A 26,533-nucleotide genomic window follows, 5' to 3' on the forward strand; every position below is an offset into this window, starting at 1 on the left:
AGAATAAATAAAATCTTCAAAAAAAAAAAAACTTTACTCACTCTTTGGTTCGTGCATTTCTCTATTTACATACTGGATTTATGTACATACTTAGACATTGAACTCCTAGCTTTCCCAGAAACGATGTTCTACATAGCCTATCTAATTCGGTTTTCAGAGTGCTTTCTGAGAGCTTCTTGCTATCTTTTCCATCCTACAAATGAGGGCATAGATGCTTAGGGAAGTTAACTCATGATATCTTAGATTGTAAGAAGGAGGGTTTGCTTTGAACCCCAGTTGACTCCAAAGTTTATGCTCCTTTTTACTCTATCAGTGTTGACCAAACTGTTTTTAACAAATGATTTATCCTAATTGTACTTCTGAGATTTCAACTTACAGGGACAAATGAGTGATGACTTACAGTGGTCAAGGCCACTGGAGGGGGTTTTTATTACTTAGGGTGTCTGAGAGAAGGGGGCCCACTGGGTCATGCAGGACTACATAGGGAAGCATGGCTTTGGTCAAGAGCAGGAGAGAGCATGGCCCAGAGCCTTCATTGTATTTTCCAGAGGAAGGAGGATATAAGGCAGGTTAAGCACACCACAGCCTTAGGACTGGATAGTTTGAATAATTTCAGCAGGCTCCAGGCTATAGAGATGATCCGTAGTTGTCTACTACCTGGCCCTGGAGTGATGTGGGGCAGGGAAAACACTGGTCTGGTGTGTGAGTCAGAACACACACAGAGAAATCACAAGCATACAGCGGAATGAATTATTAGGAAGATAATACACTGATGACCAACACCCCAATAAAGAAATAGTAATTTACCCATTCCTTCCTCCTTGAAGGTAGCTTCATGTTGATTTTTAACATCATAGTTTGGTTCTGCATATTTCTGAACTTCATACAAATGAAATCCTACAGTATTTATTCTTTTGTTCAACACTGTTTGTAAGTGACATCTATATTGTTCTTATAGGATTGGTTTGTTCTTTTTCATTATCCCATATTTTTCCATTAAATGACTATATTCTCCATTCCATTATTTTAGGTATTTGGAATATTCTAATGTTTTGACTATTTAAGACAGGCCACTATAACTATTTTTACATGGCTTTTGGTGTAATGGAAAGTATGTGTCAATTCAACTTTAGAATGTAAGTCAAACTTTTTTTTTTTTTTTTTTTTTATTTATGATAGTCACAGAAAGAGAGAGAGAGAGAGGGGCAGAGACATAGGCAGAGGGAGAAGCAGGCTCCATGCACCGGGAGCCCGACGTGGGATTCGATCCTGGGTCTCCAGGATCGCGCCCTGGGCCAAAGGCAGGCGCCAAACGGCTGCGCCACCCAGGGATCCTAGTCAAACTGTTTTTAAACTTGTTGCTCCAGTTTCTAGACTACCAGAAGTTTTGAGAGTTCCACATCCTCTCCAAAATTTGCTGTTTTTTTTTTTTTTTTAATTTTTAGCCATTGTGATGGGTTTATGATAAGCACTATTATGTTGTGGTTTGTAATTTGCATTCTCCAATAAAAATTAAACTGAGCACATTCTTAAAAAAAAAAAAGAAAGAAAAAGCAAGTAGCTGGGATGTAGACAAGGGATATGTTTGTATGTGACAGATATGTTTGCAGGTATTACAGTCTGAATGTGTTCCCTCCAAATTAATATGCTGAAGTCCTAACACCCAATATGATGATATTGGGAAGTGAAGCCTCTGGGAGATGGTTAGGTCATGTGAGCGGAGCCCTCATTGAATGAGATTAGTGTTCTTACAAAAGAGACCCCGGAGAGGTCCTTCTCCCCTTCTATGACATGAGAACACAGGGAGAAGTTGCCAGCCATGAACCAGGAATAAAGTCCTCACTAGAACAAGACCATGCTGGTGCCTTGATCTTGGACTTCCCAGACTCCAGAACTATGAGCAATAAATCTCTATTGATTAGAAGCAATCTGATCTGAGGTACTTTTAACAGCAGTCCAAACAGTCATCTGGAAAGTTTACTGCCTTTAGAAATTAGCTAAGCCCAGGGGGGAGTAGTCAGTCAAAAATTAGCAAGGCCCCTCAGGGTGTCAAACCATCATAAAATACAGGAAAAATAATCCCATCATTGATTAAAGAAGAAAATTGTCTTTGGTATACATTTGATAAATCATGCAAACTTTATACTTGGTTTGAATATTCACAATGCCTATTAGCATACTTAAGTTTGCATGAAGTCCTACAGTAAAGTAACCTTTTAACACTGTTTAACCCAGAGTTCCTTAAATTGATTTGACCCAACACCTATTAACATTTAGCAGAACATTAATTTTATGAACTACAACTTTTTAACTTTTTTCGTATTTTAAATTGGGTGGTTTTATAAATCTGTCATTGAACATTAATTATAACATATATTTCATACACTTTGTGTATTGGTGATAATTTCTAATGTTAAAAAAATACAATGTGCATTGAGGTATTTTGAAACAATTATTCTTCTAAACAGAATTTTCTCCTATGCGATGAAAGGTTTGAATATAACCAACCATTTCCAAAATGGGATCATCTCCTCAAAGACATTTACTATGTAAACCCCTTGCAATTCTTTTTCAGAGACAGTGAATATATGTGCACAACAATACTGTTCACCTACTTCTAGCAATTCCTGTAATGCTAACTCCTATATCTTCTTTAAAAGATGGGAAAATGATTCTTAACATTAATAAATTTAAGAACATCCAAAACCTGGCCATTGAGGATTCAGAATCATGCATTGCCAGAAATAACTTTTGCCTAAATTGGACCTTCTACATATGCAATGAGACCTGATTCTGTATTATTTCATGTACTGCTAAGCCTGTGTTTCTGTCAGTGAATAATTATTTTGAGTTATTAGAAGGAAAATGAAGCATAACATTTGCATGATTTCCCCCATACTACAGAAATAAGTCAACAATTAAAGGGGAGAAAAAATCAGCACACAAAATCTTGTGCTCTGAAAACAAAGGAACAATCTTGTTCCCCTTCCTCCTCATCTTCCCAAGTCTTACTGACCCAATTATAAATTTTCCAATAGTACTATATGTAACCCAAAAGGCAAAGGCCCTGGCTAAACTTTTAGTCCTTTCAGAGCATCTATGACTGGGATGATAGCCTCCATTCTTAAATGACCAAACTCAAAATGGGGAAATGAAGAGTGGGGAATCTGGTTACTTCAGGTTTGGACTTAAATTGCTCTTGAGAGAATTTTTCTTTTGCCACACTTTTCTCACCCCAAAGAGTTATCTTTATGGCAGTTTAAAGTGGGGGCTCACTTAATGAGCTCATCATTCCATCTTCCTTCAATAAATATTTATTACAGGCCAAAATGGTCAGCCCCTTGATGGAAGACAAAGTCCCTGCACTCATGGAGCAAACAAATTCTGTAAATGGGAAGAACTAATAAGCACATAAATGATTTAAGTTCAGAAATAACTGAACATGAAAATACATAGAAATAAGTGATATAAAGAAAATTAACTGTTTGAAGTAAAGGGGAATGATTTGTTCACTACTCTGAATGCAGTGGTCAAGGGAGAACTCCCTAAGGAGTCAAGTGTTTAAACTGAACAAAAGAAGGAGCCAGGGGAAAAGCATCCCATTCAAACCTTCCTCCTTTCAACATACACTGAGCAAGAGTCCCCATCATCTGAATAATATCAAGGTACAAACAACAGCAACAAAAACCACATGAATTGTGTTTGAGATGAAAAAGAAATAATGGAGTGTTTAGAAAACAGTTCTCAAAAGCATGGTTTACTGGAATGTAGATGACTCTTTTTTCACTTCGAGCTTTCTTGAAAACGTGTAGATTTTAGTTATTCTTTCTGATTCTCATTTTTCAAAAGCAGTTGTTAAACAACCATCTTCAAATACTCAAGTTAGAGAGTGACTTTGTTCCCTTCAATTTGGGAGTTAGGAAACCTGTGACCATTTTGTCCTTGATCACAGTGATTCTCAAGTAAGGCAACAGCTCTCTCACATGGGAAACTTGTTAAAATATGAATACCTCATCTGAACCTTTAGTGATCCCAATAAAAACTACATCCTAAAATTGTTCTGACTTTACCTCCAACTGAAAGAGCAAAAGGCTGGGCTAGCAGAGAGCTTGGGTTGTTGCTCTCTGTGGGTAGGGATAGGAGTTGAGTTACACAACGGGAGAGCTGGTTCTCCAGTAACACTGGACACGGGGCTAAGTTCTCGAAGATCCACTACACTAGTGGTTTTCTTAAGGGGTTGGAAGGCTGGGCTCCTCAGATATTATTCAGAGGCCTGTAAAGTGAATTTTGGGCCCTACTTCTGTGTAAACTAAAGCAGCTTTTCCTTCAACTGGATTTTATATTGAGGTTACATATATGATTTCACTTGGAAAAGTTCTCTTTCTAAATAGATTAAACACCATAGAACTATGTAGTGGAGAAAGAGCTGGGAGCTGTATTTCCATAGAGCAGGCAAGGTCTAGAGTCCAAAAGATTCTTGGCACCAGAAATAAGAGGTGAGCTTTTGGAACTGGGGTAAACTTATAGGTCAAGCTTGATAATGCTTGGTTAAGATGTTTAATGCACAGTTATGCTTTCTTTGCACAGAAAAAGGCGAACAGGGTTAAATTGTGAATAATAATAATAAATAATTTATTAAGGAAGTACTAAATTACAAGATTGCATACTTTGTGTCATTTATTGCACACAGTGAGTCACTGAGGAAGGTGTGAATATCCCCATTTTCCAAGGGAATAAATTTCAGCTCAGAGATAGTAAATACCTTCCCCAAGGTCCCCCAGCAGATCTAGAGCTTTAACCTAGGATCTGTCTGGTTTCAAAGAGCATGTTCTTAATCACAACTTCCAAGTAGATCATACCTTAGAACAATAGTGCTTTGCCTTTTTAGTGATGAGATTTACAGACGATTTGATAACGCTATTATAATACTTATTTCATTCCCACTATAAGTTTATGCAGTTCAGAAATCAATCTAGATGAACCATCTCTAATAAAAACTGAGAGAAAAGTAGGAGAGGGCATCTCTTTACTTCTCCATCCATTTCAGAATGTGAGAGGCAGTCCTCATGTGAAAAGAAAGAAAACTATGTAAAAATTCAGGACCGCACAAGTGCTTTGCCAATGAGAAAATGGAGTGGCAGGGGCTGCAGGGCTGGGAGCATGAACAAATAAAAGATTAAGAAATCCTTCCAGTTTTACCAAACCACACCAAACAAAAACAATTACTTGAACCCATTCTTTGTGCTTTTACCCTCTTACTGCTCCCAAAACAGATAAAATATTCAGTGACTGTCAGTAATTGACTGTGAGTGCTTTCAAAGCTGAAATTGTCCTGGCCAGAAATAATGGAGGTCTGTTTCCAGAAATGTCTGGGGCTAAAGAAAGGCATGGCCAATTGTGCCCATGAGTTACTGACTTCATATGGCCATAGTCGCTGAATGGCAGGCACTTCTGTCATTCTGATTTAATAATTTATTTAGAATTCTCTCTCATGGACTATATTCGTGGTGAGTCCAAACAGAACTGAAAAACCATTTTCCTCTAACGACTATATAATTCTGTTTTTAGATTTGGGCAAATTTAGAAAGGACTTTATCTTCTATAACTGATCGTTTTTTTCTGATCTAGAATTAAATGTAGTAACACTGCCCCAACAGCTAAAAGGGAAATGTATACATCAGGCCCTTCCTTCTAAACTGGGCATTTTCAAGAAAGTGTTTGAATCTTAGTACAAATCAAATGTGCAAAATGTATAATATGTTTTATGATGAAGAAGTACAACTTGGGTTGGAAGCTTCAATAAATCAGAACAGCCTCACGTTGGTCAGATTTCAGCTTTTAGTGGGTGGAAACCCATAAGATAATTGAGAAGTAAAACAGCACTGTGGTCTGCAGGTTTTCCCATCAAAGGTTTGGCTCACCTGCTGACAAAAGCAATTTACGTGCTGTGGAACATGATCTTTTATCAAACAAAAGATAGAAAAGCTGATGGTCATCTTTTTCCTTAAAGGGTATGTAAGAAAATTGCTCATCTGTAAACTGGTATCTAAGTGATATTTTAATTGATACTTGTCAGTGACTCAACCACAAGAAGATCAAAACAACTCTGAAAGGATCTTGTCTATAGCATTAAACTGTATTATTGATATTATCAGAGCAGAAATAAATAACCTGCCACATTATATGCAGGATCTATTTTTCCCTGGGGAGCAATTATTGATATTCTTACTAAAATAATCTGAGGGGGGCGCCTGGGTGGCTCAGTGGTTGAGAGTCTGCCTTTGGCTCAGGTCATCATCCTGGAGTCCCGGGATAGAGTCGCGCATAGGGCTTCCCGCGGGAGCCTGCTTCATTCTCCGTCTATGTCTCCCACTCTCTCTCTGTGTCTCTCATGAATAAATAAAATCTTTAAAAAATAAAATAATATGAGGAATGTAAAGATTCTATGTTATGGTGTTTAAAATATTGTAAATCCTATAGTTTAGGGGTTGGCAATTTTTTTTTCTATCAAAAGCCAGTCTATAACTATTTTAGGTGTTGCAGTTTACACACGGTTTCCATCTCCTATTTCTCTCTCTCTCTCTCTCTTCCTTCCTTTCCTCCTTTCCTCTCTTCCTCCCTCCTTTCCCATTCCTCTTTTTCTTTCTTTCTTCTTTCTTTCTTTCTTTCTTTCTTTCTTTCTTTCTTTCTTTCTTTCTTTCTTTCTCTTTCTTTCTTTCTTTCTTTCTTTCTTTCTCTTTCTTTCTTTCTCTCTTCTTTCTTTCTTTCTTTCTTTCTTTCTTTCTTTCTTTCTTAACCCTCAAAATTGCAAAAACATTCTTAGCTCATGGGCTATACAAAAACAGGCTATGGGTCTGTTAATCACATTTAATTTTTAGGGATATTATATAATGATAACCTCTCCCTAGAAACTGGCTGAGTCAAGAAAATAAGGACAGGGTGAGGATATGCAATATGATTGACAATGTTTTTAATTAAGAAAAGATTACCTTCAAAATTCTGGATGTCCGAATGCCCACCAGATATTTCAATTTTCTCTACCTACTTAGCTATGAATAGGACTTGGGCAGACCAGAGAGAGGGAATATTTTGGAACCCACCCACTGTATTTCAGAAGTCACGCAAAAAACTCTTTCAGTCAAAGGCAGCACCAAAACAGAGTGGACAGAATTGTAATTTTTGTTGTCCATGATTTATAGCAACCTATCTTTTTAAAAAAATTGCTTCATTTTTTTTCTTTTTTTTTTTTAAGAGTGGTTTTAGGTTCATCACAAAGTTGAAAGGAAGAAAGACCAATTTCCCATATAACCCCTCTAATCACCTCCCTACACACATGCATATAACCTCAGCCATTATTAACATTAATGCTCTGATGAAGAATGTATTTATATTTTCCCACCAGGAAGCTGGTTATCTTTTAGGGTATTTGATCCTTTTCTTTTTTAACACTTGCATGCTAGCAAACATACTTAAATGAAAAATTTTACTTACTGCAAAAGTCTTTAGAGTTCAGACATTTAGAAGTAGGACAAGCGCACAGATACCTGTTCAAATATTGATGTTAGAATACCAGCAAAATGGTATTACTTAGATATTCCCTCTTTCTGGTTTCTGGAGAGAATTCCCTTTTGTGCAAAAAGATGTTTACAGATACTATAACTCTGTTAATGTTCTCAACTTGGTAAAAAGTGACTGCTTTTACATTCAAGCCCTTGGTCTCAGCATCACACTTACTTTTCAAATATCTTCTTGATAGTAACCCCAAGGTTGAATAATTCCTGTCATTATTGACTTGTAGGGACTCAATATCTTCTCTGAGTGACCTACATGGGGTGGGGTGAGGCAGCGGGGTAGGGATGCATGATTAAAGTTAGATCAGAAAGTAGAGCTATTGGGCGGTAAAAAACCACCTTCCCTTATAAACATGAACGGCATGACATTGAAACAAGTTGAAATCATAGGATTTTGCCAAGAGCATTCTAGAGTTTGAGAAAAATTTCCCAAGTTAGTTTTCAATTGCTTCTTACTGAACTCTGCTAACCAATTCTCTGCCTTGGAATAGCATTCAAGAGAGCATGAAAACCCAGCAGTGTCGATATTGGAAAGCCTCAAACTGTAGTGGGACCAGTTGCCAGAGACTCAGAAGCAATAGTTTACAAAAGAAAAAAGGAATTGTCATCAACCACTGCAAAAGAAAGAGCTAAACAGCTTAAAAGTAGAATATACAAGAGAAGAAAAGGAAGAAAATATGTGCCTGCTTGAAGAAAAATATACTCCCTGATCTTGATTGCTCAAAATTGGGAGTTTAAGGGTTCATTATTTAAATGTTAAGCCTTTCTATGCATTAAAAAATACTGACAAGGTCTAAACAAATTGTTAACAAGTAATCAGGAGCATTCTTTGCTAGCCTTAAATTACCTATGTGAACAGTGTATATTGAGCATATAAATTAGGGGCAAAATATTCTAGTTATGGCACAATGGGTTCTTTGTCCTTTTTCCACTGAAAGATTGAATTATACTAGTTCCCCAGAAAGAGGCCCCCCAAAATTATATAACTGAATATTTGTTTCTTCCTAAATAATGATGCTATCTTAAAAACTTGATCTAGAAGCAGAAAAATACATTACTTTTCTATTGTTTTGAGTGGCACGATTATATTGTGCTCTGAGTGGCCAAGCACAAGGTCTTGAATAACTCTGCCAATAATTGACTTGCAACATTGATGACAAGTACCATTGCCTTGTTTGTACATCCTCATACATCTGAATGAGACAGAGGCAGACGGGTATGGTGGAAGGAGTCCTGGTCAAGGTGTCAGAGAACATGGGACCAACCTATAGAATTATATCACCAGGCACCCAATGCATCCTTCTGAGCAAGTTCTGTAATCCCTTGTGTCCTGCTGCTTCATTTTTAGAGGGGGCATGACAATACCTCCCTCCCTAAACCAGAGAGATGTGTAAGGTAGTCATGATATGTGTTCACAGAAAAGTGCTCAAGAAATATAGGGAGTTGTTCAAAATGTAGCTCATAGGTATCCTTCCCAGTATGAAAGTTTCTGAACCTTTTTTTTTTTTTTTTGAATACTACTTTGGACATTCTGACCCTGAATCTTGGTCTTCCTCTTCTCCATCTTCCCTATTGACCTCTGTGTTGAGGATGTCATTCCTAATTCACCAGCGAAAACTTTCAGATCTACTTTTGAGTAAATCCTAAGGCTGCTCCCTTCTTAGCACATCCAGAGCTCGCATCGTGGTGCTGGCCTCATCATCTCTCACAGGATGAACCTAACTATTCTCCTTGCTTCCACATGTCCTCCCCCAACAGTTTGCTCTCCCCAGAGCAGCCACAGCAGTATTTTAAAAATAAAATTTGGATCTGGTCACTTCTTGGTTCAAAACCCTCCTGATGAGTGCTTCTCACACAGAGAATTTCATCAGAAGTCCTCACCCCTTCCTGCAGTGCCAGTGGGGGTGGCACACTACCAGTTTTGTGCAGTCCAAGAGCTAAGGATGGTTTTTACATTGTTGAATGATTGTCATATGAATATACTACATAATTCAAATTGCAGTGTCCATAAAGTATTAGAACATAGCCATGTTTAGTCATTTACAAACTATCTATGGTGCTTTCATTCATCCACAGAGTTTGGTTGTTCCTAGACACACATTATGGCCTGCAAAGCCTAAAATGTTCACTAGCTAGCTCTTAATAGAAAAAGTTTGCAACCTCTGCCCACAGGGTATAATCCTTCCTCTTTCCTACCATTCTTCTCATTGTTGTTCTGCTTCAATCATGCTGATAGCTTATTCTTTTATGCTTGTTCTTGCTACAGTGCTATTTTATATGCTGCTTCCTTTTGCCCTTGGATATTTTCCTGGATGTTCTATGACTTCCTCTTTCATATCACTCTAGAATATGGTACTTTTCCCAAAAAGGTCTTGACAGTCCTACAGAAAATAGCACTGTTATAAAATTCAAAATAGTACATGCGAATTTTTTAAGCTCTAATCATGGTTTGTCAGAGTTCAAACTCTGACTCTTTTAGATATTAAAATCTGGAACTGTTAAAAATCAGTGTCAAATATCACATACTTGATATTGAATGGCTCAGTTTAGAGGACAACCTGGGAGTGAAAAATTATATGCTTCTTTTTCTTTTTTTTCAGCTCTTCCAAGAGCTTACTATGTGACTCTGGACAAATAATTTAGCATAAAGGAGCCTCAGTTTTCCTTTCAATGATTTAATGATATTCCTTATGAGCTACATTAGAAATATGATGGATAAACATAGGCATATAACGATTACATTTTTAAGAAGAACAAGAACAGCAAGAACAATCAAATATCTATTCAGCATATTATGGCATATGCCATCCTTACCAGGATTTCATTCTCTTTAGAAAAGTGACTACCTTTGCCAGATGACTATCTTTACTTACATCTGCAAAGTACATATCTAGCAATGGCACCTTTATTGGCTTCCTAGGGCTGTCATAAAAAGTACCACAAACTGGGTAGCTTAAAGCAACAGAAATGTATTGTCTCACAGTTTGGGAGGCTAGAAGTTCAAAATCAAGGTATTGGCAGGGCCATGTTCCTCTGAAATCTGTAAGGGAATCCTTCCTTGCCTTTCCACCTTTTGGTGGTTTTCCAGCAATCTTCAATGTTCTTTGGCTTGCAACTGCACAACTATAACATTTGCTTTCTTGTCATAACGTGTTCTCCCTGTGTCTCTGCCTTTACATGGTTACCTTCTTAAGCACACCAGTCATACTAGATTAGGAGCTTACCCTATGCCTGGACGATCTCTCAAATTTTACCTATTCCATCTGCAATGATTCTATTTCCACTAAGGTCATATAGTGAGGTACTGGGGATGAAGACCTCAATATATCTTTTTTGGGGGAGTGGGATACAGTATAACCCATACAGTACCCAAAAGTGCAATTGCAAGGATCTTTAATACTTATCTTTGTGAATACAGGAGAAGTGCTTACTCTATGATGGATATTCTTTCATGACATTTGCTCATTGTCATTGTAAACAGCATTTTTTGAGGAGGTTGGGGGGAGAAAACCAACATTTGGTACTGTGATTGTCCAGGTCTTTCAGTGATATATGATAGTTACTGCTTGAGGCTCGAGTTGAAAAAGAAGAATGACCATCTGATGATTTCACTGTCAGCCTCAGATGTGACCCTAACATACTTATGATCACCCCTGGAGTCCCAGAGTCAGCTACAATGAGACCTTTAGATTAGAGGACTGGAGTTTTGTCAGTTTGTTCAAAACTAGAAACATATCTCATGAAATGCTGCTCTTTCACAGACTTTTTTATAAAATTCAATGTTTTCAATTCTTAGAGCAAGAGAGTTGTGAATATATTAACCATTTAATAAGAGATTGTAATGACCACAGGGCAGGTTTAAATTGACAGACATGAAAAAGTCAAAGAGTTTCCTCATTGGATTAGTTTATTTCTTACCTTTTAAACAGTTCCTGTGACATATCAGATACAGAAAATACACTAATATGCCTTATAAAGGAACTTACAGTTATGGCAGTGGAGTTAAGTGGTTGTGCCAACCCTTCCACAGATAATAACTATTAAAATTGGATAAAATATTTAAAATCCCAATAATTTAAAGACACTGGATGTGTCCAATACTGTATAAAAGCTGGAAAGAGTGTATTCTTGAAAAAAAAGAAAAAGAAAAACATAGTTATAAGGCATAAGAATTGGGGGTAATTTCCAATCCCCATGGCTACAGCAGAGTAAAATGGTGGTAGAAAAACAAAGCCTTGTCAAATGTTTGCAGAAATAAGAGTTTAGGAATGGAATAGACTTAGAAATGTAAAGATGAAGCTATGAGAGCAAGATAATTGCAGAGGAAGGAAACCAAAAACCCAGAGCATCTGGCTGACAGGTAAGCTATGCATGGTGAGGGAAAATTCTATAGGGCCCTGCAACAAAGCAGGAAGAGGTCAGAGAGGAATCTACTCTTGAAAGATAAAAGATGCATAGGGCAAGATACATAATTTTGCTGCTTTTTAAGCTGAATACATTTTCCAGTTGCATGAAACATAGCAAGCAGAAGGCTGAAGCCTCAGGGATTTGAAGTGTCAGAAGTGAGATCCTAAGGATATGCCACAGAAGCTAGATTTAGAAGGAAATTCCTAGAAGCAAAAAAAAAAAAAAAATGCAATAGAAAGGATAGCCCCAAAATATGAATAAAATCTTGGCCCAAATCCCTCATTGCTGAATTACACAGGCACAGGGAAGAAATCCAAGAGGTTAGACTAATAAAAGCATTTGGAATTCATAAAAACAGTCCAGAGATATCAGTAGCTACATGCTAAAAGAAAAGATAAATGTTGCATTTCACATTCAGGAAGATTAACTGAATATCGGAATAAAAGAGGACAACTCTCAGGACATTAAAAAATCCACTGTCACAACAATGTATTATCTTTAATGTCCAGTTTACAACCAAAAATTACTAGACATTCAAAGCTACAGAAACTTTGACCCATAAAAAGGAACAAAGACAGTCAATAGAAACTGACTTCCTACGGTCCCAGGTATTGGATTTAGCAGATAAAAACTTTGAAGGAGTGATTATAAATATGCTCAAGTAAGTAAAGAAAGTATGATGCCAGTGAGAAAAAGATAAGAAAATAAAGAAATAAATCTATAGAAAAAAATACAACTAAAAAATTCAATAAACTTTAAAAATTAACTCATAGACCCAACAGTATATTGGACATAGAATAAAGTATCATTAAATTTGGAGGCTAATCAACACAAATTACTCAATTTGAAGAATAGAGGGAAAACAAAACAAAACAAAAAACAAACAATTGTAGAGTCTAAGACGCTTATGTGAGAATATCAGCTAGGCTATTATATATGTAGCTGGAGTTACCGAGAGAGAAAGAGAGAGACAGATGACCTGGAAACATTTTTCTGAATAAAAAAAAATAGAATCTTTCCAAAATTTGATGGAAATCATTAAATTCAGATACAAGTGACTTAATAAACTTCAAACAGGATTAAAATAAAGAAAAACATTATTCTTAAATAATATTCCTAAATATTCCTAAACATTCCTGAATACATTGAGTTAAACTGCTTATACCCCAAAATAACAAATAAAATCTTGAACTCATCCAGAGAAAACATACACATTAATAATAGGTGAATAATGCTACAATTTCCTGACTCCCCTTGAGAAACTATGGAGGCCAGAAGATACTGAAATAACACAATAAAATTGCTAAAAGAAAAAAAGAAGCTGTAAATAATAAATTCTATGTTTAATAAAGCTATCCTAAAAATAAAAATGAAATTAGAATATTTTCAGATAATTAAAAGTGATAAAATTTATTACCAGAACTGCATTAAAGATAATGTAAAGGAAAGTGTTCAGGTTATATAACATATTTCCTTTTCTTAATTTCTTTCTTTCTTTTTAAAAAGATTTAAAAGATTTTATTTTTTTATTTATTCGAGAAAGAGAGAGAACGAGCACAAACAAGCAAGCTCCCTGCTCAGCAGAGAGCCCAATGCAGGGCTTGATCCCAGGACCTGGGATCATGACCTGAGCCAAAGGCAGACACATAATTGACTGAGCTATCCAGGAACCCCTTCTTAATTTCTTTAAAAGAGAAATTATTGTTTAAAGAAAGAAAAAAACAAAAAACAAAAAAAACCCTTCAAACCTCCCTCTAAAACAAGCGAAACCCAATAAACAAAACCAAAAAAACAATTTATTGATGAATTTATAATGTATGTAAATATATTTATATAACAATAGTTCAAAAAAGAGAAGGTAAATGGAAATATACTGTTGTAATATTACAATTAACTTTAGAATATATATTTTAATTTCTAAGAAATCATGAGAAAATAATTTAGAAAAATATAACTAGAAAACCAAAACATAAGTTAAAATAAAATTTTAAAAAACATCTGATTAACACAAAAGAAGGGAAGAATGGAAAAATTAATCAAAATAAAGTTAATTTCTAGATACAAAAATACAGAAAGTATGTATGCATAATGTATAAAACACTATGTATATATATTTAGAATATATTATGATGCATGTATATTATATATTTATATGTATATACATATTATATGTGCATATAAGCTTAATAATAACACATGGATAAAAATCTAAGACAAACTAAGGGGGAGAAATAGACAAATCTAAAATCATAGATGGAGATCTACTTAAACTACTACCAGTAATTGATAAGACAAATAGACAAAAAAGAAAATAAAAGATCAGAAGGACATTACCAGACTAACTGACAATTATAGAACAGCTCACCAAATAACAGCAGAATACACATTCTTTCTATGAACATTTCCAATTCTCACCCTGGTGAGCCATATATCAGGACATAAATTTTAAAATTTTGACATTATAGAGTAAGTTCTCAGACTAGAATGGAATTAAAATAGAAATCAGCAACAACAATATATGTAGAAAAAGTCGAAATATCTAGAAATTAAGTAGCACACTTAAAAAAACATGAGAGAATCAAGCAACCACAAAATAAAATTATTCTGAATGGAATAATATTTATCCAACTACCACATCAGCTATATTCCACAAATTTTATTCTCTAAAATTAGTTTATTATCTAAAATTTGTGGAATATAGCTGATGTGGTGGTTGGATAAATATTACAGTTTTAAATGCATACATGAGAAAAAAAAAAGAGTAAAGTCAATATGTAAGCTTCCAGCATAGAAAGCAGAAAAATGGACTCCCAAAAGATGTCTATGTTCTAATCCCTGAAACCTATAAATATGTGACCCTAGATGATGAGAAAAACTTTGTAGATATGATTAATAGTACAGCCTGGAGATAGGGAGATTATCCTGGAATATCTAGATGGGCCCAATTCCATCAAATGGATCTCTACAAGTAGAGAATCTTTCTCACTTGGGTTAAAGAAATAAGATGGAAGAAGGAAGGAAGGTTTGAAGTGTGAAATGGACTCAACCCCACCATTGCCACTTCAAAGATGGCAGGGGACCACAAGTCAAGAGATTACTTTCAGAGGATGAGACTGATTCTCAGCAGATATCCAACAAAGGAATGGGGATCTCAGTCTACAACTGCAAGGTACTGAATTTTGCCAAAAATGCAAAAGAGTGAGGAAATAGATAATAGATCCTCCTCCAGAGCTTCCTGAATGGAATGTGGCTCTGCAGATGCTTTTAGTTTTGGCCTAGTGAGATTTGTCAGACTTTAGATGTACAGAACTATAATGTAATAAACTTATAATGCTAAAGTTACTACATTTGTGGTAATTTGCTATAGCAGAAGTAGAAAACTAATGAACTGATTTTTTAAAAAAACAAACAGGAAACACATACTACTAATATTAAGAAAGAGGAGATCTTACTACTGATCCTACAATACTCAGAGGATATGAGAATTTGATGAGCATTTTATGGTAATAATTATGATAACTCAGATAAAATATATAAATTTCTTAACTAACACAAATAACCAAAGCTAACATAAAAGGAAATAGAAAATTTAAATAACTCTGTATCTATGAATAAAATTGAATTTGTCATTAAGTCTTCCCACAAAGAAAACTCTAGACCCAGACAGCTTATTGATAAGTTCTATCAAACATCTAGGGAAGAAAAAAAAAATCCTAATCCTACACAAAATGTTTCAGAAAATAAAGAAAGAAGGTGTATTTTCCAACATATCTTACAAGATTAATCCTACTCTGAGAGAATACCAGACAAATACATTCCAAGAGAAGAAAGGTGCCAACCAGTACCTTAATGAACAGAGACACAAAAATCCTTAATAAAAATATTAGCAAATAGGGACGCCTGGGTGGCTCAGCAGTTGAGCATCTGCCTTTGGCCTAGGGCGTGAACCTGGAGACCCAGGATCGAGTCCCACATCGGGCTCCCTGCATGGAGTCTGCTCTGCTTCTCCCTCTGCCTGTGTCTCTGCCTGTGTCTCTGCCTCTCTCTCTCTCTGTCTCTCTCTGTCTTTCATGAATGAATAAATAAAATATTAAAAAAATATTAGCAAATCATGAGCACCTAGTGGCTGAGATGGTTAGGCTTCTGCCTTCAGCTCAGGTCATAATCTTGGGGTCCTGGGATTGTCAGGCTCCCTGCTTAGTGGGAAGTCTGATTCTCTCTCTCTCCCTCTGCCCCCCATCCTCTCACCCCCAGGTCCCGATTGTGCTCTTTCTAAACAAACAAACAAACAAACAAACAAACAAACAAATAAAATCTTTACAAAAAATATTAGCAAATCAATTCCTTGGTATATAAAAAGACAATATACTTTCATTATTAAGACACTTGGCAAACAATGAATAGAAGACTTCCTTTTGTGGTAAAGGGTCCACACGAAACACTTTCTATGGATATCATATTCTGTGGTGAAAGACAATGTTTCCCCCTAAGTTTGAGAACAAGGAAAGGACATTTATCCTCACTATTTATATTCAGTGTTTTACTGGAAATCCTAACGATTTCAGGCAGTTAAAAGGGAAAAAGGAAAAATAGGGAAGGATGAAATGTTTTGATCAAAAGTAGATGTTGTATTTGGAAAATCCTAAGAAATACATATGCACAAAATACCCACTAGAATAAGTAAACGTGTCAGGCTAGCAGTATAGGAAGTCAGTATACAAAAAACAGAAGTCTTTATATATAACAGCAACAAAAGTTGCAAACTGAAATTAAAAAATACTATTCTACTTCAATAACATCCAAAAACATTGTGTACTTAATTTATAAATTTAACAAAAATTGTAAAATACTTGTTTACTCAAAACTACAATTCATCACTGAAACTAAAGAATAACTAAATAAATGTTTATGGATGGAAGACTCAAAGTAGTTAAAATGTCAGTTCTACAAATTGAACTATATATTAAATACAACTCTAATAAAAATTTCAGGAGGCTTTTTGAGGGAAAAATTTATAAGCTAATTCTAAATTTATATAAAAATGAAAACAACTTGGAACAGCCAAAGGAATATGGAAAAAGAAAAAACAAAGTTGGAGAACCTATATTACCTGTTTTCAAGATTTACTACAAAGCTAGAACAATCTCTACAGTAGTAGAATTAGTGAAAACAGATTATATCCCTCAACAGGGACTCTAGAAGACAAACAACATGTATATGGTTGATTGAATTTTGGCAAATGATTCAAGATAATTAAATGGGAGAGTTTTTCAATAATGATGCTGGAGTATTTGGATATCCATATAAAAACCTGAACCTTGATTTTACATCGTATCAAAGATAAAAATTAAAATGGATCATAGATCTACACGTGAAAATTAACATTATAAAACTTATAGGGAAAAACAAAAAAAAATCTGTTGCCTTCTATAGATGAAGATGTCTTAGAACTCAAAAAGTATGAACTATGGAGGAAAAAATTCATATATCAGTTATATGGTATGTTTTCGATTAATCCAAATTTAAAAAATGTTATTCCTTGAAAGATACAATTTTTAAAAAATAGAAAAAAAATCATATGCTGGGAGGAAATATTTTCCATATAGATATTTGAAAACAAAGTCTCTCCAAAATCTGAAAAAAACTTCTACAACTAAATTTTAAGAGAAGAGAGATGGGCAAGAGATTTGAACAGACACTACACAATAGACCAATGAGCATATAAAAAGATGTTCAACATCCTTACTTCTTAGGGGATGCTGATTAAACCCACAGTGAGGTACCACCATATACCTGGTAGAAGGACTAAAATTGAAGAGTTGGCACTATCAACCATTGGCAAAGATGTCTAGCAACTAGAACTCTCGTATATTACAGGTGAAAGTAAAAAAAAAAATTTACAATACTTTGGGAAACTGCTTGGTTTTCCTTATAAAGTTAAACATACACCTATCATAAGACCAAGCATTTTCATCTTTAGCTATTTACCTGAGAGAAAAGAACTCCTATGGCCATATAAAGACCTGTACGTGAATGTTCATACAGCTGTGTTCATAACAGCTGCAAAATGGAAATTACCCAAATGTCCATCAACAGGTGAATGGATAAACAAAATGTGGTATAGTCATACAATGGAATGCCCTTCAGCAATAAAAAAAACCCTAGTCATGCACATAATAATATGTATAAATCTCAAAGGCATTATGCTGAATGAAATGAGCCAGACACAAAAGAGTACACACTGTATGGTGCCATTTACATAAAATTTTATAAAATGTAAATTAATGTGTAGTGATAGAAAGCAGATCAGTGGTAGCCTACCTAAAGGCTAGGTGTGGAGAATAGGATTGACTACAAATGGACTTAAGGAAATTTTTGTATGAATGGAAATGTTCTGCACTATCTTGATTGCTGTGCTGGTTTCACAGGTGTACACGTTGGTGAAAACTCTTCAAATTGTACACTTAACACGGGTTCAACTTATTTTATGTAAATTACATATCAATTTAGTTGATTAAAATACTATCAAGTATCTGTCAAAATAAGGGCGGAATTTTTGGAATTTATCCCCAAACCCTCAATTAAATAGGGGTCAGCTGTATAATAAATAAGCCTAGTATAATAGAAATACTCAGAAAATAGTACATCTTCAGAGCATGTCCTTCTTCCCAGGAGAGCATGCCGTTACATCTTTATCATAACAACCTTTAAGAAGGTGAATATTCAGAGAGCATTATCTCCCTATAATATCATCCCTAGAATAAAGGGCTGTTTTAATATGCAAGCATGGTGGATTTCAACATGAACAGAAGAGCTTGTTCTGTCCATTTCTCTGTGGCCTGCTGACATTACCCTGTAACCAGTAGATTCTGAGGGATGCTATTTGTACTTCTCGAGTGCTACTTTAAAGAGCACACAGAAAATTTCAGACTCTATGATGTGGATGTAAAAACAACTGTAGTAAAATGTTTCCCGATTCCCTTGAACTTTGCTTTCCTTTGGACGATCATCAATCATTAGATCAGCTCATTATTACTCAGGTTAACTACAGTTCCCTAAATTCTTCTAGAGATCCCAGCAGTTACTGTGTAAGAAAGAACTACCTTATTTTAGATGATCCAGCCCACATTCCAATAGATTCTGCACATAATCAGAACACCAGAAAACTCTCTACTACCCCTACTTGCTGTCTAACCTACTGGTTGTGTCTCATCATCTCCAATTATGCCTTACGTGTCCACTTCTTTTGGTGTCTTTGTCTGAGTCCTTTAAATGATGCCTAATTGGATATTCTATTGTAGTTTTTGGCTCTCTCTCTGTTTCCATATCTATATTTCTGAGCCTCCCTGATTCCATTCCCCACATTTTTGAGCCAGTCTCTTCTACTTCTGCTCAGACAAAGCTTCTGGACCCTACCCCAGAACATAGACCTCAGTCTACTGATTTGGATGACAGTGACACCCAATATTCATTAACAAGTACTTAATGAGCACCTGCTATGTGCTAGGTGTATCTGGATGCTTGGGATTCAGCAGTGAACAAAACAGACCAAAATGTCTGCACTTGTGAAACATCTATTTTAATGGAGAGAGTTCAACAATAAACAAATTATGAAGTATATGATACATTATGATAGAAATGATAAGTTCTTTGGAAAGAAAGTAGTGAAGGAGGATAAAGAGGGTTAGAGTGGATTGTACTTATAAAAAGAGTGGTCAGAGAAGGCGATACTTGGGGAAAACATGAAGGAAGTGAGCAAGCAATGGATTTGGAGCTCAAGAAGAAGAATGATCCAGGCTTAGAGAAGATCAGGTGCAAAGATCCTGAGATGGGAGCAGACCTGGTGTGCTCTATGTGTATATAAGTATACGAATGTGCCTAGAATATTAGGGTAACAGGAGTAAGGAGCGAGAGTCAAGGTTTGGTAATCCTTGTTGACCCTGGACAGCTCCCTTTTATGTCATTGTCTCATGGTGACTATTAATATTATCACCTGTCATTCTCAAAAGTGTCCAGGTTTATTTTATTTATTTTATTTTAAAGATTTTATTTATTTATTCATGAGAGACACAGAGAGGGAGAGAGAGAGGCAGAGACACAGGCAGAAGAAGAAGCAGGCTCCACACAGGGAGCCCAACGTGGGACTCAATCCCGGGACTCCAGGATCACACCGTAGGCTGAAGGCAGGCGCTAAACCGCTGAGCCACCCAGGGATCCTGTGTCCAGATTTAAATGAAAAATTGTACACTCCACCTATTTCGTCAAATTTGCAATACATGAATATGACAGAAAAATTCAAAAGGTACAAAAGAGTATACAGTAAATGCAAGCCTTCCTCTCATCCCTGTGCCCCAGGCTTCCAGTTTCCATTCTCAGAAACTACTGTTACCAGTTTTGAAGGCATCTTTATAGCAGTGTTATGAGCAGAGGAGTAACACCCTCTGCCTTCCTTTTTTTTTTTTTTTGCCTTACATTTCTAATGGAACTCTTGGGCTATGCATGAAGAAGAGACTGCAGTAGAAGCACGGGGCCAGTTAGGAAGTTATCACAAAAATCCAGGTAAGCAAAGAACTTCCTTAACTCAATTACCCAAAGATGTGAGAAAATAGAATTATGTGTTGTTGTTGTTTTTTAACTTTATAAAGAGTTTCCATCTGTATCTTTGGCTTAGAACAGCTTTCTCTGAGCCCATCAATCTCAACTAGTCTCCCCCATAGTTTCTATCAGAGCACTTGAACTTTTCCTTCACAGCACTTAACACAACTTGTAATGATACACTTTGTGTTCCTTTATTTAAAAATGTCTTACATTTTTAGCCTTTTTTACAGTTTCTTTTGTTGAAGTATAGGTGACATACAATGTTACATTAGTTTTAGGTGCGAAGCATAGTGATTGGACAACTCTATGCTTTATGCTATGCTCTCTGTGAGTGTAGTAGCCATCATCTCTTACCATACGGTGCTAGTACAATACCATTGGCTATATTCCTTGTGGTGTACCTTTCATCCCTGTAATGTATATATTCCATAAGTGGAAGATTATGTCCCCACTCCCCTTCACCCATTTTGCCCATCCCCCACCCCATCCCATCCAGAAACCACCAGTTTATTCTATGTGTTAATGGGTCTCTTTCTGCTTTGTTTTGTTTTTTTCAATTCCACATGTAAATGAAATCATATGTTATTTGTTGTTCTCTGTCTAACTTAATTTCACTTAGTATAATACCCTCAAGGTCTATCCATACATTTTTCCAAAGAAGACATAGAGATGGCCAATAGACACATGAAAAGATGCTCAATATCAGTAATCATCAGGGAAGTGCAAATCAAAACCACAAGGAGATATCACCTTACCCCGGTCAGAATGGCTAGTATAAAAAAAAGAAATAACAAGTGTGGGTAAGGATATGAAGAAAAAGGAACCTTCTGCACTGTTGGTGGGAATGTAGATTGGTGCAGCCACTGTGGAAAGCAGTATGGAGTTTCCTCAAAAAATTAAAAAAAAGAACCACCATGAGATCTGGTAATTCCGCTATTGGGCATTAACTCAAAGACAATGAACACATTAATTTCAAAAATACATGCACCCCTATTTTTATTGCAGCATTATTTACAATAGCCAAGAAATGGAAGCAGTCCAGGTGTCCCTTTATCTAAAAATAGATAAAAATGCTGTGGTGTACATATATAATGGAGTATTACTCAGCCACAAAAAAGAACAAGATCTTGCCATTTACAACAGTTTAGGCATTTAGAGGAGAGGAACCATATCCATTTCTTTTGTCAGGTAGTCTAGGCCTTTTATAAAATAGACACAAAAACAAATTTTGAATGAATGAATAAATGGATTAATGAAGAAATCACAAGTCTTCTCTTGCTACTCCTCCTACAAAGATAATCTAAGAACGGCTAACCTTATCTCTACCTCTGTCCATCCACTTGAGTTTCTAAATGATTAACATTTGGATCAGAATAAAAGAGCAAAAAATAAGCTAGTTTCTCTATTTCTATTGCATGTATGTCTCTATCTTCATTCTTATAAAAACAGCAGAAAACCAGGGAGGCAGGAAGAAAGCATAAGGGTTATAAGATATAGTATAAATCAGCATTTATGTATTTACTGAGGAAATATAAGTATATTATTTTGACAGTTTGACAGTATGAGTAATAGGCAGTAGAGAATATTCTAATTTTACACTTATATTTTATATTACTAACATATAGGTTATAAAGTGACATTTTTGAATCATTTCATTACTCTAAAGTGTTAGGGATAGGTATACACAAGAATGTTTTTACGTGTTTAAGAATGCATTGCCATACATTTTAGTCTCGAGGAGAGAGATGTTCTCTTTATTCTCTTGGGTCACATGTGGAAACATCTCAACAGATAGTAGAACAGCATATAGTAGAACAGCATTCTTTTTATACACTTACTGTTCTGGTGCAATGATTCTCTTGAGTCCTGAGGGTATTACTACATCAGTGAAGTGAGAAGAGGGTATGGAATCAAGGGATTGGCCAACCCACACATTGCTTCGGCGCAAATGCACAGGCTATGACATAGAGTTTATTAACTAATTAGCCTCTTGTATTTCGTTTAAACCGCTTGACCCCAGTGCCTGCCCAAACTGACATTCCCCTTCCTCTTTTTTTTTTTTAAATTTATGATAGTCACAGAGAGAGAGAGAGAGGCAGAGACACAGGCAGAGGGAGAAGCAGGCTCCATGCACCGGGAGCCCGAGGTGGGATTTGATCTCCAGGATCAAATCTCCAGGATCTCGCCCTGGGCCAAAGGCAGGCGCTAAACCACTGCACCACCCAGGGATCCCCTCCCCTTCCTCTTCTTTGGAAGTTACTCATCTTCAGTTAGGCAGAATAAGAACAACAACAACAACAACAACAACAATTTGGCTATTTGATGGGGCCATTTCCTCTTTGCAAAGATGAGGAGACAGAGGCCCAAGAAGATTAATTAACAAAGTCATTGGTAATTAAGGACTAGGATTGATATTTCCTGTTATCCAGCTTGGTATTTCTTGCTTATTATTATAGTGAAAAAATACAATATGACAACTGTATCAGTAATAACAATGACTTTTTTTAAACCAGAAGGAAGAGAAAACACACACATGGCTATAGAAATATTACTGAAGCAAACATGAGGACTGAAGAATATGCCAGTTCCAAGAGGTCAGAAACAAGACACTATATTTTTTTTTTTTTTTTGATTCTGAGAGCTTCACACTATGCTAAGTTTGCCACAGGCTGATTAATCAAATTACACTTTTTAGTGTATCGGTTACAATTTCAACTACATTTTAAGTTCCTAGGTGACCAAGATATGGCTTTTTCACTTTTCAATTTCCCACAGATCTCAACATAGCCGATACTTAGTAAACAGTTACAATGAATTGAGCAAATGACACAATTTCAAAAAGCATTATGTATATTTTTACATTGCCTTTGTGCTTCCATTCTAGCATCATATATAATTTTGTCTGTTTGTATGTCTATGTGTAAAATAACAATTCTCATTCTCTCGATGAGGTATTTTCTACTTCACTATCTATGCAATTATAAGGTGAAAACTATTCCAAACGCCACAAGAGCTGAATGGCAAGTGTAGAACTACTGTTAAAGAATTTTGCTCTTGAAATTGTAATGTCATAGCACTTCAGCAAGGGAAGAAGAAAAGCCATTCTGATATTATGCATGCTTAGGTATTGGGATGTGGGGTTATTACTGGTTCTTTTTCTATTGAAAAAATGGATAGGGTAAAATCTAAAGTAATTTCAGTGTTATTCAATATTTTATTAATGGGGGGAAGCATCATTTTAACTGCAGCCATCTATAGAATTTGGACTGATTACTAGTTCAAATGACAGAGTCCTACAGTGAAACCCATAATTTTACATTACGTTCTGCAAGAGATGATAGCAGTTCTTCACATATAATGGTATTGCTACCCAGAATCTTGTTAACACTCATAGTCTGAGAGGTTGTGCTTATCTTCTCTCTCATTATTATTTTGAATCAGAAAGAAATGTTTTTCAGAAGTCTACTGGCCTTTTTCCTTTATATATGGGACTTTGGTCAATTAGACATTTTCATAGACTAGACACCGTGGGTAACAAATTTAATAATTTAGGTAGAAGGGTAAAATTACAAAGAAGTGAATCTTTAAAAAAAAAAAAATTAAGAAATGCCCTTACTGTGGTTTGACTTGTATTTAGCTCTTTGTAGCTATTTCTAGTCACTGATTCTATGGAAAGTACTTTCAGTTTAGTTGCTTGTTACTGGGCAACAATTTATTCCAATTATAACTGAAATGTTCCTAATAGACAGTTACTGGCGGATAAAAACAGATTTTAAAAATGAACTATTAAATCCATAGTATTTTCTCTTGATGCAAGAGGCAGAAATTATTCTAACAATTGACATTTTCTAATGTTCCCAGGTCTTTCTAGACATTTCAAGTGATTTGGGGGGCATTGGTGAGGACCCAAGGGGCGGCATGGTTCAGAGCTGTTAAATGTAGAAATGACACAATTAGATAGAATAGCTACTGAGACTGGGGACCAAATGTTAGCAGCGTATGGAATGCCACATTCTCTATCAGATGCAAATGGCATGCAATCTTCAAACTTTCATAGGAGAGTTTTTCTTTAGAAAAAGGTCTTAATGGACATTTGCTAACTACATTCTCTTCCTGACAATCACCCTATTATTTTTTTACTTACCTATTAAAAAAAAAAAAAGAAAAAAAAACACAGCTAACAAATGACAATGGAGGATAAGCAGAGCATATCCCTTGATACTTTATATGTATTTTTTAAGGCAAGAAAAGAGAAAACAAAATCTTTGTTCCTAAGTTTCTCAACCCAAATCCAACCAGACTCACTGACAAGCCTAAACCTTTCCATGTATATTCCAGCCTCTGAGGCTAGAATCTGTATAAGCTCAAATGAAGTTTGCCACATGGATATATTTTCAAATGAGACGTGTGGTGTGCAAGAAAGATTTCTTTGTTTTCTTTCTTCTTTATAATATTAAAATGCAGTAAAAAATGGACTGACCATAGTCGCCAATTGACATAAAATTACACGCATGGAAGGAAAAGAAGTACATCAGTTGTAGATTTAACCTTAGGAACTTTATCTCATAATCAACAGTTTTGTGTTTTGAAATGTGTCTTAAATGACCTGATCAGTTCTAATGGTAGTAAGAAGAGACGGTTGCTGAGAATTTATTCCACTTAGCTCCAGTTTCTCCCCGTAACAGAATAACAGGCAAGAACAATTGCAGCACCAGTCCCAGGCACAGGATCAACAAATACTTGTTGAATTTAATTGGGTTGAATTAAAATTTGTGCTTTTAAAGAATAAAGTTGGCATCTCTAGTCCAAGGTCCCCAAATCATCTAGGCTCTCCACAGTTGACTGTCTAATGAACTCCTGACTAGTTATAGATCAAAGGGATTAAAATAACTTTACTCAGCACTCACTTTACTCTGTTTCATTATCTGAACTAGGGAAGTCTAGGATAATTACAGTGCTACCTAAAAAAAAAAAAAAAAAGTTTCATCATCATACTTCCTGTTTGGTGAGTAAACAACAGAACAGTTATGGTCTGTAACGGACCTATTAAAACCCTAACATCCCTGCAAGCGAGTAAGTTGGAGAACTCCAGAATGCTCCCTGACAGGACACTGAAACACCAACCCTGAACGATCAACAACTCATTGCCATAGTGCGACAATCTTAACCCTGTTGCAACTGGGTGACCAGTCAATTTGCAGGGAGAAGCATCATCAGAGCACATAGGAATGCTGTTATTACCCATTATAAGTATGACGCGAAGGTCACATATCAGGCAATTACACCTTTTCATTACATGCTAACCCCTCACGGCAGGGAAGCCACGCTTATGACTGCATTAGACAGACAAAGCCTTCAGCTCTTAAAAAAAAAAAAAAAAAAAGAAAAGCCAAAAAGGGGGGGGGGGCAAAAAAAAAAAGAGAAAAGATAAAAAAATTAAATTCGTTTTCTTACCAGCACGTTGCAGCATCAACTCGCTCACAGGAATGTTGCCTTTACAGGTTTCTCTTTTAATTATCCTGGAAGCAGGGAGACAAAAAAAAAAAAAAAAAGGCAAAGAAGAAGAAGCAGGGTGGTTAAATTAGCGTGCTGGAATCTTTTCAGTTTGTCGCAGAGTAGAAAAATAAAAAAGGGGGGGAAAAAGGCTCAGTAATTTAAATTTGCTCTCAGTTCAGGCTGCATCGTTGGGTCCCGCCCCTTCTTCCCGCTGGGTTCCACTACCTGCAAGGCTGGAATTGACAGCTACTGTGCAAACAAAAAAGGCAACAAGCATGCTGGTACCGTTCTCACTGCTGTTTGGGTCTCACTTGTCCTGACAACTAAAAATCATCGGTGGAAAGGTATCCTACATTTTCTATCTGAAGAATTTGCATGTAATTCCCTTCCATTTTAATGATACACCATAGCTCATGATGATGGAGTTTGATTCCTGTTTTTATTCCCCCCTCTTTCATTTT

At 35.9% G+C, this 26,533-nt stretch overlaps 1 protein-coding gene across 1 annotated transcript in view; it reads right to left on the reverse strand.

The window, feature by feature from the left end:
• CELF2 (CUGBP Elav-like family member 2) overlaps positions 1-26,184 on the reverse strand; it is an 814,981-nt gene extending 788,797 nt beyond the window's left edge. Inside the window, exon 1 of the mRNA XM_077897256.1 lies at positions 26,031-26,184. The gene's annotated coding sequence lies outside the window, so the exon portion shown is untranslated. The remainder of the gene's footprint in view (positions 1-26,030) is intronic.
• Between the last annotated feature and the right edge of the window lie 349 nt (positions 26,185-26,533).

The sequence above is a fragment of the Canis aureus genome, chromosome 5, assembly GCF_053574225.1.
Source record: "Canis aureus isolate CA01 chromosome 5, VMU_Caureus_v.1.0, whole genome shotgun sequence".
In the NCBI taxonomy this organism is placed as follows: Eukaryota; Metazoa; Chordata; class Mammalia; order Carnivora; family Canidae; genus Canis; species Canis aureus.